Raw genomic sequence first — 16492 nt, 5'->3', positions numbered from 1 at the left:
AAAACACACAAACACTTAAGGTAAATAACAAAACTCTAGTTATTGAACAAAGTTTTAAACATGAACACAAAACAAAACAACTGAGAAATTCAAATAAAAAAGTAATAATATCAATCACAATAAAGTAAGTAGTGCAAATAAGGTGAAAACAAATACTGAACTTGGCTAGTCGCCTCACAACACACAAGAACTTAAGTAAAAAAGAAAGCACTAGTTATTAAACAGTTGTAAAAATGAACACAAAACAAAAGAACTGAGAATTTTTTATCGATATTTTAGTGCAATAAAATACTTTACAGTTTACAACCAAGACATTAAGTCGCACTGGAAACGCACGCGTGTGTGTGTGCGTGTCCGATTAAACCTCAGAGCGAATTATACTGATGTGTGTGCACTAACGCACCAAGCGTCATGTTAATTGTATTTATTTTATTTTATTTTGGGTTGAAGATTAATTTTTAAAGTGTTTTAAATCTCGTTCGCGACCCATCACTAGGGAGGAGGGTGGAGTGGTGAGGAGCGCTGCGCTGCGCTCACATTTATTTTTTAAATCGGAGTGATTCGCTTAATTTGGTGAAGTATTGATACCACCACGCCAGTATCGATACAATACCGATACTCATCAAGTATCGATACTATCGATACTTGGTATCGATACGCCCAGCCCTGACATTTACTAGGATAATTCTGGGAAATCCCTTATCTTTCTATTGTGTTGCTAGTGTTTTAGTGAGTTTAATAGCACCTGAGGGAAGTCACAAAGCTGCATGGACGGCACAAGCTCAGCTGATCTCTGGTAAGTGGCGACTTTTTACCACAATTTTCTCCCAGAAAACTGCTGGATGACATTTGGTCGGGATCCATGTTCGCTTGACCGCTCTGATCCATAGGAAAGCTTCACCTCCGGGAATTTTAAACAAGGAATCATCGTGTGTTTGTGTGGCTAAAGGCTAAAGCTTCCCACCTCCATCTTTGTACTTTGACTTCTCCATTAATAATTGAACAAATTGCAAAAGATTCAGCAACACAGATGTCCAAAATACTGTAATTATGCGGTTAAAGCTGACTACTTATAGCTGTGTGTGTGCGCAGCGCTAATATTTCCTTACAGTCCGTGACGTCACGCGTACACATCATCATTCTACGACGTTTTCAACAAGAAACCCCCGGGAAATTTAAAATTGCAATTTAGTAAACTAAAAAAGGCCGTATCAGCATGTGTTGCAATGTTAATATTTCATCATTGATATACAAACTATCAGACTGCGTGGTCGGTTGTAGTGGGTTTCAGTAGGCCTTTAACATGTCCAAAAAAGGGAGTAGGAAGAAACCGAGTTTGGTCAACGTTACAGTTACTCCTGATCCATTTCTTACTGTTCATGTGTTGCTTCACAGCAGGAGTCACCAACACGGTGCCCGCTGGCACCAGGTAGCCCGTAAGACCCAGATGAGTCGCCCGCTGGCCTGTTCTAAAAACAGCTCAAATAGCAGCTCTTACCAGTGAGCTGCCTCTATTTTTATAATTTTATTTATTTACAAGCAAGCTGGTCTCGCTTTGCTCGACATTTTTAATTCGAAGAGAGAAAAAACTCAAACAGAATATTTTAAAGACTTGGTCTTCACTTGTTTAAATAAATTCATTTATTTTTTTAGTTTGCTTCTTATAACTTTCAGAAAGACAATTTTAGAGAAAAAATACAACCTTAAGAATTATTTTAGGATTTTTAAACACATATACCTTTTCACCTTTTAAATTCCTTCCTCTTTTTTCCTGAAAATTTAAATCAATTTTCAAGTAAATTATTTTTATTTTTATTTTAAAGAATAATAAATACATTTTAATTTAATTCTTCATTTTAGCTTCTGTTTTTTCGACGAATAATATTTGTCAAATATTTCTTCAAACTTATTATAAAAAATATACATATATATTTTGGCAAATCTAGAAAATCTGTAGAATCAAATTTAAATCTTATTTCAAAGTCTTTTGAATTTCTTTTAAAATTTTTGTTCTGGAAAATCTAGAAGAAAAAATGATTTGTCTTTGTTAGAAATATAGCTTGGTCCAATTTGTTATATATTTTAACAGAGTGCAGATTGGGTTTTAACCTATTTAAAACATGTCATCAAAATTCTATAATTAATCTTAATCAGGAAAAATTACTAATGATGTTCCATAAATTATTTTTTCAATTTTTCAAAAAGATTAAAATTAGGTAGTTTTTCTCTTAATTTTTTTCGGTTGAATTTTGAATTTTAAAGAGTCGAAATTGAAGATAAACTATGTTTCAAAATGTATTTTTCATTTTTTGTGTGTTTTCTCCTCTTTTAAACCGTTCAATTAAGTGTTTTTTTCATCATTTATTCTCTACAAAAAACTTTCCGTAAAAGGAAAAAAAAATGTACGACGGAATGACAGACAGAAATACCCGTTTTTTTAATATATATAGATTTATTTATTAAAGGTAAATTGAGCAAATTGGCTATTTCTGGCAATTTATTTAAGTGTGTATCAAACTGGTAGCCCTTCGCATTAATCAGTACTCAAGAAGTAGCTCTTGGTTTCAAAAAGGTTGGTGACCCCTGCTTTGCAGTGATTACGTTTGACCATTTTCTACAGAGGAAAAAAACAAATGTGAAACAAAAGCTGATGCAATCACAAGACACTATTTGTCTTTCTTCACTAAATAAAAATAAACAGAAATGCATTGATACAGAGAACATATTTTAGATTAAAGAGGTTGATGATACTACCTGATAAAATATAACTTGTTTGTATCCTAAAAGAAGACATTGTTTGATAAAATAACAATTTTGTAACTTTTTAAACAATACCAATACTGTATCGGAGACGATATCAGAAGGAACCTTACATCCTTTTATTATTCAGTAGTGTGGAATATTAGAAAAGGTTTAATCAAACAGAGGAGAATGGTATTGTATTGTATAATAAGTATTTATTTCAGACATGTTTAATAACAAAAAAGAGGAGAACCCCCCCCCACCCCCACAAACAACAACAACAAAAAGAATAATGAGAAGAAAATGATTACAAAATAGGGATTTATTTAGATACAATGTCTTTAACTTATGTTTACAGTTTCACATTCTAACATGTCAGAAAAGGAGAAGGAAGAAGCGGAGTATATTTAATCCTGCTCTTTTTCTGTCGAGAAATACATTCTGACACAACTGATCACTTCCTTTTTGAATCTTTAACACAGATGTATAAATGCATATATAAATATAATTAGAATTTACATGAACAAATAGTTATATTGTCCTAATTTACTGAATATTTGATAGATGATGTGATGTGTTTTAATTTTCCTTAGGGAACTCTCCCGAAGGAATAAATAAAGTACTATCTATCTATCTATCTATCTATCTATCTATCTATCTATCTATCTGTCTGTCTGTCTGTCTGTCTGTCTGTCTGTCTGTCTGTCTGTCTGTCTGTCTGTCTGTCTGTCTGTCTGTCTGTCTGTCTGTCTGTCTGTCTGTCTGTCTGTCTGTCCGTCCGTCCATCCGTCCGTCCGTCCATCCATCCATCCATCCATCCATCTATCTATCTATCTATATATCCATCTATCCAGCTATCTATCTATCTATCTATCTATCTATCTATCTATCTACAGCCGCAAAACCCAAGTACTGACCAAACTTTTCTTTTCTTTGGAACAAACGTCTCGTAAGCCTTAGCAGCAGCCATGTATTGCTATGTGTGCCGCTGAGGAAGTAAGGTGATGGCGCAGAGCTAAGTAAACTCCTGAGGGGAAAAAAGTCTGCCGCAGCAAGAGGAGAATAAAATCTATGTTTTAACTTTTAAATCGTCTGCAACAAAAAAACTTGACTATATATTGCATTGGTAATCAATTATGTTATTTCGATTAACGTCATCAAAATTGAGATGTTGGCTATGTAGCCGTATTGGTTATGATTAAGTATTCAATTTTTATGTATGCATTTGTTTAATCTGTTGTTGAACAATTTTAAAAAATTGTGGAAGTAAGGAAACAGGTTTATAGTTTGTAAATTGATGTTTGTCTCCAGTCTCATAAATTTGTAAAACTTTTCCAATTTTAATTTAGTTTGGGAATTTACCTCTTTGAAATGGTAGGTTGCTGATTGATTTATGTTAAAGGTTCCAAATTATCTTATAGTTTACATGTTACAATCACTTAAAGTTTGGGATTTACATTTATTAAGAATTTTGATTATTTCCTCTTCTGTCATGTTTATGAAGAACATCAAGCTGGAATTTCCATCTTGTTTTCCAAATATGGTAGAGTATTAACGAAGTATTTACTAAAGGTTCCAAGTACTTTGATCATATTGTAATTTTTTACATTTCCATCGAAATAATATTGAAGGTACAGTAATCCCTCTTAGCACAATTTCAATTGATACTATTTAGGATGCCGTAAGTAGCTATCAAGTAGTTTCTGTTCCTATCCAAAAATTGACTTCAATAATATTTTTTCCATCTTCATACGACGCTCGTCAGTTTGTTTTGTGATACGCTTTACACTTATATTCCATCTCTATTAATCTTTGTGTAATGACTATTCTTTATAATGTATTTTCCTTGTTGCAAGAATTTTCCAGTTCTTTTGTCATCCCTTGTGTTGATTGTTCTTCATTTGCTTCTTACCAAGTTGTTTCCATGGAGAATGTTTGTCATAAAGCATCATAAAACTGCAATCATCTACGCTCATCACTCATATACATCACTTTCCCTGAATACATTGTCCCAGGTTTGTTCTCTTACATCATTCATAAAAGCAATCAAACTTGTCTGTGTGCATAGTCTACAAAATATATTTTTGTCATCCATGATCCTCTTCTTAGCTTCCGTCATGAATTGTGAAAACTGGTCACTGATGTCACTACTTAACGGACCACTTGTATTATTTCCAAAATTGTTATTAAAATATTTTTAATGAGCGTGGCACAGTGTCCTGTCATTCTGCTTGGTCATGTAATTTTGCGTTATAAACTCTTGCAGACATTGCATTATTTATAAGTCAGATATTGTTGTTTTGCCTTTTAGGGTTCAAGAGGTCAATGTTGAAATCCCCAGTGTTAGAGTAATATTTACCAGCTTCAAAAGCAGCATAGAACCCCTTCTATTTGGCCTTCGTTTTGCTATTAAAGATACACACAGGATGAGCTCACCCTACTTTGTTATCTTTGCACTCTCGCACAAATAATGTATATTAATCTCTTTAATTTAACGATGTCAATGTGAGTGGGAATGTTGTCTGTCTATCTGTGTTGGCCCTGCGATGAGGTGGCGACATGTCCAGGGTGTACCCCGCCTTCCACCCGATTGTAGCTGAGATAGGCGCCAGTGCCCCCCATGACCCTGAAAGGGAATAAGCGGTAGAAAATGGATGGATGGATAAAGTAAAGAAGCAGCTGGTGCGCTTGGCACACACACGCGCAAAGGTAACTTTTAGTTTCAATCCCTTTCAAGATGAAGGATCCTACATTAGGTGGACAAAAGAATGCAAGGAGGGTGACCATTTTAGAGGGGAACATTATCACCAGACCTATGTAAGTGTCAATATATACCTTGATGGTGCAGAAAAAAGACCATATATTTTTTTAACCGATTTCCGAACTCTAAATGGGTGAATTTTGGCGAATTAAACGCCTTTCTGTTTATGCCTCTCAGAGCGACGACGTCAGAACTCTACGTCACATCCGTACTCAACGCAATTTTTCCCTACACATCAGACGCATCGAGTCAAATCAGCTCTGTTATTTTCCGTTTTTCCAATACCTTGGAGACATCATGCCTCGTCGGTGTGTTGTCGGAGGGTGTAACAACACGATCAGGGACGGATTCAAGTTGATTTACGTAGAATGTGCATCGATTAGCACGGCATGCTAATCGATGCTAACATGCTATTTAGGCTAGCTGTGTGTAATTATAGCGGCATTACGCCTCATTTGTAGCTATATTTACATCTAGCCTTTACCTCCACCCACATTTAATACCAAACAAACACTTAGTAATCGACGGATTTAAGTTGCTCCAGTGTCAAGAGATGCAAAAGTCCCCTGTTTGGTTTTTACCGGCGATGCTACGACAGAGATGGCAAAAATGTCTGGATATCCTGCGACACTCAAAGCAGATGCATTCCCAACGATAAAGTCAACGAAATCACAAAGGTGAGTGTTGTTGTTGTTGTTATTGACTTATTATTGATTAGCACAATCAGACATATTTGGTCGCGGCATGACTGCCAGCTAATCGATACTAACATGCTATTTAGGCTACCTGTAAGTACATTTGAAACTATATTTACATCCAAGGTTTCCTTCCACCCACATTTAATGCGAAACAAACACTTACCAATCGACGGATTTAAATTGATCCAATCTGGACCGGTAGCAAGGGTTACACAGGCTCAGGAGCGCCAAGTCGCTAATAAAACAACTGTAAGATAATGAAGAGAGATCTAACGTTAACGTCTTATCATTAATGAGCAATGCATATTTATATTGAACAGCTATATATCCATGAAAATATATAAATGACAAAAAAACTATGCTATGCAGTATATACAAATATATACACACTGGGAGGGTTACAGGGTAGCGGGGGTGTATATTGTAGCATCCCAGAAGAGTCAGTACTGCAAGGGATTCTGGGTATTTATTCTGTTGGGTTTCAGTTGTTTTACGATGCAGATGTTCTCCCGAAATGTGTTTGTCATTCTTATTTGGTGTGGGTTGACAGTGTGACACATATTTGTAACAGTGTTAAAGTTGTTCATAGGGCAACCCTCAATGTGACCTGTGTGGCTGTTGACCAAGTATGCCTTGATTGATAATCAGTTGACTACCCCGCCCTCTCGCTCTGTCTGTTACAGCCCCTCCCTTACGATTGTTGCTGCGTACGCACACCTTCACAATTTGTTTAGTATTTAACCCCTCTTAACCCTGCACGTACATTGAAAAATACACACAAACTTAACACAAAACGCGGGACATTTGAGGCATTTAAGAAACCCCCCCCCCCCCAGACAGCCTGGACAGTCCCGCAAAAGAGGACATGGTCAGTGTATTGTAAGACACTAAAGAACTTAAACATAAAGTTTGAGCCATACCTGTAGAATGATAAAGAGAGATCAAACGTTAGCGTCGTATTATATCTGAGCTCGTTTATTAATGAGCAATGCATGTCTAGAGCTAACGCTACCTGAATCACTCAACACGCACCATCTGCTGGCGTAAATACGTCATACGTGTATATATTTTCAAGTATTTCTTATATATTAACGAGTATATCCGTTCGGCCACTGTGTTCAATGGAGAATTCTTAACTACATACCTTTTCCCCTTGAGCTGTCCTGGATGAACTGAAATTACTTTTTCCAATCATTTTGGAACTTGCAAGCGTACTTCTTACTCGTCGTCGCCATGTCTCTTCTTCGTTCTTCTGCTTTGTCTCTGTTATGTTTTTGAACATTACTACTTGCCATAGTTTTGCAGTAATGCATGATGGGAATCCAGATGTTGTGTGTCAGTGTATTAACAAATAAACACACGCTGACAAATAGCTCTGTGCTTGCCTTTTGGGTTATAGATAAACGTATGGATAATGAAGACATACATAATAGTCTCCTTTTCAGGTGAGAGAGGACGCTAAAGGCGGTGCCTTTAAGGCACGCCCCCAATATTGCTGTCCGGGTGGAAATCGGGAGAAATTCGGGAGAATGGTTGCCCGGGGAGATTTTCGGGAGGGGCACTGAAATTCGTGAGTCTCCCAGGAAAATCAGGAGGGTTGGCAAGTATGGTCCAACCTACTACACTATTGTTTGTGCTTACTCCTTTTTCGTAGAATAAATTGTTAAACTTCAGTTCTAGTCACCTCATCACGTTAGACAGCCTTAGAATTAAACATCTAGCTGAACTCTTAAAGGGGAACATTATCACCAAACCTATGCAAGCGTCAATATATACCTTGATATTGCAGAAAAAAGACCATGTATTTTTTTAACCGATTTCCGAACTCTAAATGGGTGAATTTTGGCAAATTAAACGCCTTTCTGTTTATCGGTCTTTTAGCGGTGACGTCAGAATGTGACATCACCGAGGTAATACACCCGCCATTTTCATTTGCACATTACAAACACCGGGTCTCAGCTCTGTTATTTTCCGTTTTTTCGACTATTTTTTGGAACCTTGGAGACATCATGCCTCGTCGGTGTGTTGTGGGAGGGTGTAACAACACTAACAGGGAGGGATTCAAGTTGCACCACTTGCAAGACCCCCATTGAATTTGCCAGAGTGTCTGCACATTTTACCGGCGATGCTAAGACAGACATGGCACAGAGATGTATGGATAACCTGCAGATGCATTTGCAACGATTAAGTCAAGGAAATCACAAAGGTGAGTTTTGCTGATGTTGTTGACTTATGTGCTAATCAGACATATTTGGTCGCAGCATGACTGCCAGCTGATCAATGCTAACATGCTACGCTAATCGATGCTAACATGCTATTTACGCTAGCTGTATGTACATTTGAAACTAGATACCCACATTTAATGCGAAACAAACACTTACCAATCGACGGATTTAAGTTGCTCCAGTGTCACAAGATGCGAAAGTCCTGATCGTTTGGTCCGCACATTTTACCGGCGATGCTAATAAGGCAGCCATGCTATGGGCCACTTCATTAGGTACACCCATGCTATGGCCGAATAGCGTCAATAGCTATTCGCTCAATAGCTTCAATTTCTTTTCCAATTTCGTTTTCGCTATTTGCCTCCATACTCCGACCATCTGTTTCAATACATGCGTAACCTGTTGAATCGCTTAAGCCGCTGAAATCCGAGTCTGAATCCGAGCTAATGTCGCTATATCTTGCTGTGGTAACCGCCATGTTGTTTGTATTGGCAGCACTGTATGACGTCACAGGGAAATGGACAGTCGCATCGCAAATAGCAAAAATCAAGAACTTTAAAGCTTCTTTTAGGGATATTCCGGGAGGTGTAAAATTTAGAAAAAAACTTCGAAAAATAAAACAAGCCACTGGGAACTGATTTTTATTGTTTTTAACCCTTTTGAAATGGTGATAATGTTCCCCTTTAAAAGGGGAACATTATACCAAATACAAAAAAAACATTTTTTGACTGGTATCAGTGAAGGTTGCCTTAATCCACTCCTAAAACATTTTAAGACTTGACTCAAGTGTTTTATATGTACATCTGACCAATAAATGTTTGCTCTTTTCATGACAGATTTCAATGGTTATACATTCTAGAATATTGTCAATAGCAAATGTCGTGTTTTCCACCACTTTGTAGTTTAGTTTTGTTGCCACATATACAGCAATTCCTCCTCCACTCTTGTTGTTTATGTTAATGTAGTTTAGTTCATATCTTTCCAATTCAAAATGCATTTCTTTGTTCACGTCAAACAATGACTCTGATACAGCAATCACCTTGAAGAATTCCTTAAATTGTTCCAAAACATGCTTCATGCTGTTGTAATTTGCATGCAAGCTTCTGCTATTGAAATGAACAACTGACAGTTTATTGTCGGCTTTGATGTTACAATTGTTTTGATCCTTTGTATAACACAAACAATCATTCCTAATGCGTGGAAATAAAATTGTATCAGGATCAATATCATTCTCCAATTCTACACCTTTGTGGTTATACTTGTCATCTTCATATAAAAGGGTTTTCAGTTCCATATCTTTTTGATCAAATGATAAGTTTATTAACCGACATTCAAACAGCAGTCCAGGAGAAGCAACAAACAATTTGCAGTCATGTTGTTGTTATGATAGAATATACTTTTAATGAAAGCTAACCCTAGCTATCCAAATTGCTATTATTAGCTAAAAACACCTAGGGCAAATTACCGTGCATCTGTTGCATATGTACGTAATTATGTCATTCTATACGAGAAACAGTAAGAGGGCGATATAGTCTGTGTAAATACATTGGAAAGGTGGCGCTCTCTAGGCATCTGTCTAAATGTAATACTTTTAAAAACAAGGACACACTAGACACATGCTACTCTCGGGTTGGGGGTGGACCATGCTGGTTCACTATTCCAGTTTTGCTCTCTCCTTTCCCTGTTCCCCGGTCACATAGGGTCACATATTAAATGAACTATTTACTCTTTTACACAAGCTCATTTTATTTTAGGTAAAAACTATCTTCTTTTATGCTTTACAGTCTCAGAAAAATCCTCTTAAAGGCCTACTGAAATGAGATATTCTTATTTAAACGGGGATAGCAGGTCCATTCTATGTGTCATACTTGATCATTTCACGATATTGCCATATTTGTGCTGAAAGGATTTAGTAGAGAACATCCACGATAAAGTTCGCAACTTTCGGTGCTAAGACAAAAGCCCTGCCTCTACCGGAAGTCACAGACGATGATGTCACATGTTTAATGGCTCCTCACATATTCACATTGTTTTTAATGGGAGCCTCCAACAAAAAGTACTATTAGGACCGAGAAAATGACAATTTCCCCATTAATTTGAGCGAGGATGAAAGATTTGTGTTCGAGGATATTGGTGGCTAAGGGCTAGAAAAAAAAAAAAGTAAAAAAAAAAATGTACTAGGATAATTCTGGGAAATACCTTATCTTTCTATTGTGTTGCTACTGTTTTAGTGAGTTTAACTGTACCTGATAGTCGTAGGGGTTTGTCCACGGGTGTCTTGACGCGCAGTGTCTCAGGTGAGTCAACGGCAGCTTTATGGACGGTACAAGCTCAGCTTTTCTCCGGTAAGAAGCGACTTTTTAACCACAATTTTCTCACCGAAACCTGCTGGTTGACATTCCGTCGTGTTTCATGTTCGCTTGACCGCGCTCTGATCCAAAGTAAAGCTTCACCTCCAGGAATTTTAAACAAGGAATCACCGTGTGTTTGTGTGGCTAAAGGCTAAAGCTTCCCAACTCCATCTTGCTAATTTGACTTCTCCAATATTAATTGAACAAATTGCAAAAGATTCAGCAACACAATTCTCCAAAATAATGTGTAATTATGCCGTTAAAGCAGACGACTTTTACCTGTGTGTGTGCGTAGCGCTCATACTTCCTAAAAACCCGTGACGTCTTGCATACACGTCATCATTACACGACGTTTTCAAGACGAAACTCCCGGGAAATTTAAAATTGCAATTTAGTAAACTAAAAAGGCTGAGTTGGCATGTGTTGCAATGTTAATATTCCATCATTGATGTATAAACTATCAGACTGCGTGGTGGGTAGTAGTGGGTTTCAGTAAGCCTTTAAATGTGCACACTTGGAGCCGTGTTTCTCAGCACCTTTCATGTTTTCCATACCTGCTCTATGCCAACTTTACGATATTTGGTCCTGTGCAACCTCGATCTTCTCTATTGTTTGTCTTTCCAGCACAATGAGGTCTTTCAATGTCAGTTGTTTCTGCATCAAGATTAAATTTTATTTTATGTAATTTTAAGGGTAAAGCATCTGTAATCCCATCTAAAATTTGATTAAAATAGAATAGAACAGAATGGACTTTATTGTCATTATATTTGCATATAATGAGATTACTCCTTTTAGACTGGTTTCCAAAATATTCAGGTTCTGTTTCCAGGGAGAAAAGTCCATCTCCATGTGTTCTGATCAATTGAGATTTCGGAAACTTTGGATTTGATCTCATCCACATTTTGCTGTGTGTATTGAATGCGGCCCCTAAATTACCTGCTTATTTACTGTAAGCCATTAAACCGTTCATTAGTTGAGTCCATAAATACTTTAATGAACTTCATGAAGTTGTTTGATTGCTTATTAAGCATCTCCGTGTAATTAGTTTTCTGCTGGTTCAATGCCTGCACGATTCATCACATATTTGACTACCACGAGGGACACAACATCATTGTCTACCTTGTCAACAGGAGAACAAGGTCCATTGTAATTTACACACACTGTATTGCTGGGTTACGTATGTTTTTCTTCTTTGTAGCTTAATTCACACAATGGTCAAACAACTTGAGCGTAGCATTAAAACAAGTGAGAGTGAGTGGAGAGTTTGAGCAGAAAATGCCATACTAGCAATGCTACTCTGTTCTTGTGTGTTCCAGTCAGTCAAATAGAGAGATAGAAAAAAGCTTACAGAGAGTCCCATAAGAAGTAGTTCATAAAGATAATAAAGTCAGGGGGGGCAAAAAAGTTTGTGGAAAGAAAGGCTTTTAAACATATAACTTTCATCATCTTGTGGAATACAATTTGAACATGCTTGTGTGTGTCTACAGCAATAACTTTGTAAAATGTTTGTTTGAACATTTGCTTTGTTGAAGAAACTTCCTGTGATGCAATAGACATTATTTTCTACAATATTAGTGGCGTTTGAGAGCAGAACAAAACATAAATAAAGGACAAGAGATTGCAGTAATTTCATAACTATGAAGCTTCTCATTAGAGATGTCCGATAATGGCTTTTTTGCAGATATCCGAAATTCCGATATTGTCCAACTCTTTATCACCGATTCCGATATCAACAGATACCGATATATACAGTTGTGGAATTAACACATTATTATGCCTAATTCTGTTGTAATGCGCCGCTGGATGCATTAAAAAAATGTAATAAGGTTTTCCAAAATAAATAAACTGAAGTTATGGAAAAATTGCCAACATGGCACTGCCATATTTATAATTGAAGTCACAAAGTGCATTATTTTTTTTTAACATGCCTCAAAACAGCAGCTTTGAATTTGGAACATGCTCTCCCTGAGATACCGTATTTCCTTGAATTGTCGCCGGGGCGCTAATTAATTTAAAACCTCTTCTCACTCCTGCGCTTACCAGAGGCATGCGGTAAAAGTAAGCATGCGCTGATTATTTTAAAACCTCTTGTCACTCCGGCGCTTACCAAAGGCATGCAGTAAAAAGTTGAGTGTGATGTAAACTTGGACCTTAAATCCTACTGAATAGCTCTTAATCTTCTTCCTTTTATGCGATTTCAAATTACCGGTATTGACATCAGCCTCCTCCATTTTGAAAATGACGTCACTCGTGACGTCACGAGTTTGATCAGGTGGTAATACTATGCATGGGCTAATTATTTTGCAAAGCGAGTTTGACCCGGCAGTAATTCAAGGCAGGCGCATACTATATATATATATATATTCAAGGAAATACGGTAATCCTGATACCCTCTACAACTATGGAAAATACTATACTTTGACTTTCACAAAGTGCATTATGTTTTATAAACATGCCTCCAAAGAACAGCTACAAAAACAATGAAGGCACACAGCTTCAGTCCAGAGTATACTAGAGTGATAAAATACACAATAACATAGTCCTCATTTAGTGCAAGACTGCCTGGAATACTGTTTAACAGGAAATTATAAACTGGGCTCAATCTGCCCTGCTCTAACGTATGTGTATGAGTAACTCAAATGTGCTGCAAGCTAGTGGTGAGTGCTTGAAGTGGCCTACCAGTCAGTCAGAGCTTCTGAAATGCTGCGTTGAGACACTCACTGCAAGCAGCAAAGTGTGTGCCATCCAAACTCCACCGTAGCCTTTGGCATACTGCGTGCGTTGTTCCTGACCACAACGTGGGTTTTTGCCCTGGGGTGTTTTTTGTTGTATTTTTGTTTTTTCTCGGCAGACTCTTCAAGCGACAACTGTGTGGTACTACTTTTTTTCAGTGTTTGCTTTTCATCCATCTTCCACTTGTATTCACCGTGTATCTTCTTAAGATTCTTAAAGAGGTGCGGGATCAAATTACACATATCAAAGGAAGACATCTTGGTTTCTCCTTGCATAACCAATTTGTTGCAGTCTTTGCAAATTTCAGGTTTTTTATCCGTCAGACACTTTAAAATAATCCCAAACCTGGTGTCGTTAGTCAGTCACAGAGTGAGCTTGCTTAGCCACGGCTACAGCACCGGCAACAACACACTGTTGTTGTTATGCTCCGCTCGCGGTGGTTTGATGAGGTCATCAAGCGTCGCCAGTAAACTTTTCATGCTGCAGTCGTCAACTCCTGTGTTGTGTGTGGGAGAGGGGAGGAGCTGCTGACTGGGGAGACGCATCTGCTCTGTACTTCTTCTTACGTCCGTGTACCGCTGCGTACAGCGGCGTTTTAAAAAGTCATTAATCTTTCTTTATGAAACCGATACGATCATTTTCAATGTTACATTTTAAAGCATTTATCAGCTGATATTATCGGACTTCTCTAGTTCTCATTCATCCAGGTCGTTTTCATATCAGGGCGTTCAATCGTTCGCAACTGGACTGCTTGGTTTGTCTCGGAAGACGCTTTGCCGCTGATCCGAGTAGGCTTCATCAGTTCGTGCTCAGACTTAGGTTGTAACAGAAAATATTTCTGAAGCACTGCTTTACAGACATAAGAAAGCACAGGGAACAACGGGCCATTCCAGGAGCTCCTTGTGGTCGTCTATCCCAGTGATTCTGAAACTGTGGAACTCTAGTGGTCCGCCAAAGAATCACTTGAATATAGTACAGTGTTTTGTTTTCCTGTATTCGAACACAATGTTACCGTTCAAACTGTGTGTAATGTTACAGTGGCCAAGAATATTGAATATACTTGTCAAATAGAACCCCTGTCTTGTTTTATTGAATACCTAGTTCTTTTAAGTTACTGTATTCTAATGTTTGTTATTATGGTTTTACTTGGAGAGCCAAGTTATTTCTGAGGTGTTGCTTGGAGAAACAAGTTTGACAACCACCGGTCTATACAAAGCCAAATATCCCTTTCAGCTTGCAGGCGCCAGTGATGGGGCTTACCCACCTACTTTTTGTCAAAAAATGTTTTGCATAATTCTGTTTTTCAACAAAAATAAATAAATAGAAAAAGAAATTCCTGTGTTTTCGTTTTTTTGACAACATTTTATGCCCCAGTTTTTGTAAAATTTGTTTTTTCGACATATATTTAAAAAAAAACATTTTGCCCAAGTTTTCGTAGGATATTTTTTTCACCCAAAAATTCCTAAACATTTAGCACCAGTTTTTTCATGATTTGGATTTTGACAAAATTTTGGGCCAAAGCATAGTACCGGTTCTCGTATGACATTGTGCATAAGAAAGTAGTTTGTTTGGCCGTGTATCATGCCACACAACGGAGTGTCGAAACAAATAATCTATGCGTTGCTGACCCAGTTTTTAGGGATAGAAATTGAAAAATGTTTATTGTTACAACCGGCTACCGCTGTTTTGGTTCCTGGTAATCATTTACCAGTTTTGTTAATGAATTTCTTATCCATGCCTGTGGACACGCGTGACATACCCATGCACCGTGTGGAAGCGACAAAAAAGATGATAGTTACTCACGAGAAAGGATGAGAACAGGACAACTTGCGATACATGCAAAGTGGATATTTTACTAAAGAGAATACTCGTAGAAACATTAGCACACACTGAACGTGAAAACTTCGAATGAATGAGGAGTTTTTCATACTGCCCGAACCGGAAGCGAATAACTGCGAGCAGAATTGGCGGCGATGTCAGTGATGTACTGCAGGTAAGTAACTAATTAACTAACTAACTAAAACTGCCTGTCATGTTTGTACTAATTATAAAAGCTGCTATTATTAACTGTACACATGAAATTGGTGTAATTCAGTCAAACAATCAATCAATGGACGTCGACTGGATCTAGTTAATAGTGTGAGAGTCCAGTCCATAGTGGGGCCAGCAGGAGAATTAATTAGATTTGGCTTCTGCCTATTCCATTTCAGATTATATGTATAATAAAATGTCCTCTCCTATTGTGTTAAATTTTTAATTGTCCGAATAAATTAAACCTGAAAACCTGAACTGCACTTTGTTTGGAATTTTGTCATCAATATCAAATCTTTATGAGAGACAAGAAAACAATGTACTATTTTTTTATGCATTCTAACTCGTAAATAAAGGTAAATAAAAGTCCACTTATAATGGAGTCACTGAAAGGTTCTCTATTTCGCCCGTAAATCCCTCTAAATAACTTTTTGAAAACATCCAACATTTCTCCATTCCATCACCTGAATATTAACCAAGTATTAGCCATATTTTAATTATAAGGGCTAAGGTTAAGGACCATTATTTAGCGGCACATCACAAAAAGATATATTCTTTATGCTGCTGTATTGACGTCATCAGTCGGTGAGCTGTTTCCTCACGTCGGAGCTTGTGGAAGTTTATTCTAAAGAATAAATCATACGTCTCACGTGCAAAAGGTGAGGACATAAACTGAGAAGTCGGTCAACTTTGACAGCCGACTTAAACCCAGAAATGGCATAAAAGACCTAAAAGACGCTTGGTTCTGTCACACCCTTGTTACTGGATTAGACTTGTTAAATTTTTTCCCCCTTTGTGTGGCGTTTTAGTTCCTGTCCAGTACTTCTATTTTGTAGTTTCACATCCCCTGTCTGCTCTCTGTATGACCAGTATCAGAGTTTGGTCCGCATTGCTGGCAGCAATTCGAACCCGTTTCCAGTTAGGGTTGCTCTTCCCCAAGGCTGCCCTTTGTCA

This window comes from Nerophis ophidion, linkage group LG13 (assembly GCF_033978795.1).
Source record: "Nerophis ophidion isolate RoL-2023_Sa linkage group LG13, RoL_Noph_v1.0, whole genome shotgun sequence".
Lineage (NCBI taxonomy): Eukaryota > Metazoa > Chordata > Actinopteri > Syngnathiformes > Syngnathidae > Nerophis > Nerophis ophidion.
Note: the sequence above shows the minus strand (reverse complement) of the source record.